The sequence below is a fragment of the Bubalus bubalis genome, chromosome 9, assembly GCF_019923935.1.
Source record: "Bubalus bubalis isolate 160015118507 breed Murrah chromosome 9, NDDB_SH_1, whole genome shotgun sequence".
Lineage (NCBI taxonomy): Eukaryota > Metazoa > Chordata > Mammalia > Artiodactyla > Bovidae > Bubalus > Bubalus bubalis.
The window spans coordinates 109,953,362-109,957,669 of record NC_059165.1 but is presented as its reverse complement, the minus strand read 5'-3'; the positions used below and the strand labels follow the sequence as shown (position 1 = coordinate 109,957,669).

The 4,308-nt window shown below is 35.2% G+C and overlaps 1 pseudogene; it reads right to left on the bottom strand.

The window, feature by feature from the left end:
- Positions 1 to 3,086: 3,086 nt before the first annotated feature.
- Positions 3,087 to 4,016, bottom strand: LOC102409960 (annotated as a pseudogene).
- Between the last annotated feature and the right edge of the window lie 292 nt (positions 4,017 to 4,308).

Sequence of the window (4,308 nt, the reverse complement as noted above, 5' to 3'; positions counted from 1 at the left end):
GAATCTGGGGGCTAGAAAAGGAGAGAGATGTGCTAAGTTTAGAGTGACAGTACTGCCTGGTACATGGCACATTTCTAGAGACAGAGATGTCCAGGGAGGTTGAAAGGTCACTGCCTCTGCCTTTGTACTTATTGGATTATTGAACATTACTTTTTACAAATGTGGTTATATGTCCCATATCTATCTCTCTTTTCTCTGCCTTAGATATACACTCAAATCTACCATTGTTATGCCATATTTCTCCTTAAGTATTTCAGTTGCAAGGATGAAATGGTCAAGATATAAGAACTTTACTGTAGTATTAGCCTACTACATGTGTCATTAATAATATTGCATTTTTACAATGATATTTGCTATATTTGTGGATGCATGAGAAGGATGTGATATAAAAAGGGAAGTATAGGGATGGGGATTGAAGTAGAGAGAAATACATCAAAATTTTTAGTGCCAGCCAGTTTCTAATTTTTTAGAATCCCAAAATGGAAAAGTTATTATATGTTCTTGCTCAAACTTTTATTTGAGTTGTCAATTCCCATCCAAAAAATTTTTTGAGAATTTGTTATTTAACCAAGCAATTTATGGGAGAAATAGAATCAGTGAATTCCATTTTTGGTCTTACTTTAATGGGCTCAATTTTTTTTTTTTCTTTTCCATGTCACACAAGTAGATCAAATAAAATATGCCTATTTTAGATCAAATAAGTCTTTAAATATGTTAATGAATTTCTGCCATATGGAGTGAAATGGCTTATTCATGGCAGTCTGCTGCTACTGCTAAGTCGCTTCAGTCATGTCCAACTCTGTGCAACCCCATAGATGGCAGCCCACCAGGCTCCTCCATCCCTGGGATTCTCCAGGCAAGAATACTGGAGTGGGTTGCCATTTCCTTCTCCCCATGGCAGTCTAGTGACACCCTATTTTGATTGGACTTTATTATATTTCAAGCTATGTTCTTTCTGCAATATTGTTGCTCATAAGATACAACTCCAGAAGAGTTTGGGTGAACTGATAAATATACTAGAGATAGACTTTTAACACTTTTATCTAAAATAAGAATTCTCTGTAGCTTTTTATCCACCATGACATCTTTTCCTAACCTATCATGATGTCTTACAAACACTACCCTGAAAAAAGAGAGGCATTTTTAGACTTTAGTGCTATTCTAAAATATTTTCACATAAGGAAGTTTTGCAATAGCAGTGAGAAAACCTAAGAACATTAATGACTTTTAACTTTGCAGTTTCAATGGATTATTATGAATGTCTTTCAGTCTTATAAGGTTTTTCAGATATATGGTCAAAAACCACACTTTCTGAAGGAACAGATTATTTATTCTGAAGGAAATAGTCAAATATCAGGAACCCATAGTTCTTTACTCCAGGTATAATCAATATGTGTGTCTTCATGGAAACATTAGTTTAATATCCACACCATGCTATATACCTTCTCAAAAATCTGTTGTATGTATGCATGCAACATATATACTATAGTATATGTACAGCAGATTATATCTCTGTGCTAATTTTGCTACTGAGATATAATTAACCCTCAAAAATGCTATCTAGCATTTTTAGTTTGTTATATTTTTGTTTGTTTCCCCACAAAACAGGGAACATTGTGCTTGTAGTGGATAAAATGCTCAATCCATTAGCAGAAAACGCTCACAAACAGAGTGAAAGAAATAAGGCTTTAAGTAGGTGGCTGTCTGTGATTCACAAAGAGACAGAGAGAGACATTCAACCAGGACCAAGAATAGGAAAGAGGGGAAAGAAATTAACATGGAGAGAGTGACAGAAAAATGAATAGTGATAAGGAATGCACAATGATGTACTTTACCCAGGTCTTTTCCATTGACCCTTAAAAAACTTTTCTTCTTTTTTTCAAGCTTTATTTCAAGTCCAAAAAATGCCTCTCTTTTTCAGGGTAGTGTTTGTAAGACATCATGATAGGTTAGGAAAAGATGTCATGATGGATAAAAATCTACAGAGATAAAATTGACAAATAGCATGTGTAAGGTATTCAAAATGAAGATGTGATATATGTATGCATTATGACATGATTACCACAATAAAATTAATTAGCACATTCACTAATTCACATAATTACAGTTTAGAGTATGTGTTTGATGAGGACAGTTCAGATCTACTCTTCTAGCAAATTTCAAGTTTACTGTACAGAAGTGTTAACTAGAATCATCATGTACGTTAGATCCTCAGAACTTACTCATTGACTAACAGTTATTCACTTTGAATAATATCTCCAATCTCTTCCACCTTTTAGACTCTGGAAACAACTGATCCATTCTCTATTTCTATGAGTTCATCCTTTTTAAATTCAACATATATGTGAGATCATACAGTATTTGTCTTTTACTGTTTGACTGATCTCACTCAGCATGCTGCCTTCAAGTTTTTTCCATATTGTGGCAAACAAGGATACCGTACTTCTAAAGGACATGGGCTTGTCCACCTTAAAGTCCATCTAATTGTTCCATCCTCCCACGAATATCCTTTCATTTCCTAACTTGAATGATTTTTAGATCTGAGGCTGAGTGTATCTATCCAAAGATATACTAGCTTTGTTTTTAGATTTAGGTCTATAACCCTTATTTTTTAAATTACATGAGGATTTGGGGAATCTTATGAATTTTTAGCTAGTTACCAAATGCTTATGGTTAACATTAGCTTATATTCACTAGTACAGAAAGCACAGTACATACCATAGAATATTTTATAAAAAGTTCAAATATCTGTCAATAAACACATGAGAATTATCTAGCAATTGAAATAGTAAATGAAAGAATTTCATATATGAAAGAATGAATGAATGCAATGTGACAAAATTAGAACACTCAGGAAAGTTTTCAACAAAGAGAACATGCCATATATAAATTCTTGATACGTATGAGTATGCTGTATTTGGAAGTTGTAACATTTCTAAAATTTGGGCTTTATAACCAATGCTTATTATTAATTTATGTATTTAGTAAGAGAACTTCTTTTCTCTTGTATAATGCAACATAATTTTTAAAAACACAAAAACCACAACGTGTGTGTTTTTCTGTGTGTGAAATATAAACATGTAGCATCATCTTTTAAGTTTTATTTTTTCTAGGGCTTGTTTCACATCCTTGTTTCTTAGACTGTAAATCAGAGGGTTTAACATTGGAATCACTAGAGTATAAAACAACAAAGTCATTTTGTCTTGATTTAGAGAGTAGGATGAACTCGGTCTGAAATACATAAAGCGAATAGTTCCCTGGAAAATTGCCACTGCAGTTAGGTGGGAGGTGCAGGTAGAGAAAGCTTTGAACCTCCCCTCTACAGAGTGGATCTTCAAGACTGAAAGGATGATATAAAAATAAAAGACAAGAACTCCCTAAATGGTACTCAGTTCAATGAAGCCAAAAACAAGGAATAATGCCAACTCATTGACCTGTATATCAGAGCAAGAAAGGAGGAAAAGTGGAGGTAAATCATAGAAGAAATGGTTAATCTCATTTGACCCACAGAAACATAAGCGGAATGCTAATGTTGTGTGTATCAGAGCATCTGCCATTCCCACCAGGTAAACCCCAGCCATGAGCAGGGAGCACACCCTGTTGGACATGCTGACTGCAAAGAGCAAGGGGCTGTTGATGGCCTTGTACTGGTCACAGGGCATCACTGCCAGCAGGAGATACTCAGAATTGGCAAAGATACAGAAGACCAAGAATTGCAGAGCACAACCATGGAAAGAGATTGACTTGTTCTTGGCAAATAGGTCCACCAGCATCTTAGGGCTGGTGGCTGTGGAATAGCAGAGGTCACAGAAGGAGAGGTGGCTGAGGAAAAAGTACATGGGTGTGTGCAGCTGGAGATCCATCCTAATCAGGGTTATCATTCCAAGGTTTGCCATAAGATTGATGAGATAAACAAGGAGAACCATGGTAAACAGGGTCACTTTGTTCTCAATGTTCTCACTAATTCTCAAGAAAATGAATTCAGTCAAGGAGGAGCAATTGTCTCTGTCCATCCTTCTTTGTTCTTGTCTATACTCTTAGAAAAATATTTTTAAAATAAATAACAGATACATGGGTAGGTAACACTTCTGCACATCTTTAAAATATCATAAAGCAGAACACATTTCTTTCTATAACTGTGTTTTTGTATTCAGAAAAGCATCCAGTCATGTGCCCACTCTTTAAAGAGGCAAAGCTATCTATTGGGGTAAACTTTGAGTATGAAGTCCCTTGGACTGCAATAAGAGCAAAGCAGTCCATCCTAAAGAAAATCAGTCCTGAGTATTCATTGAAAGGACTGATGCTGAA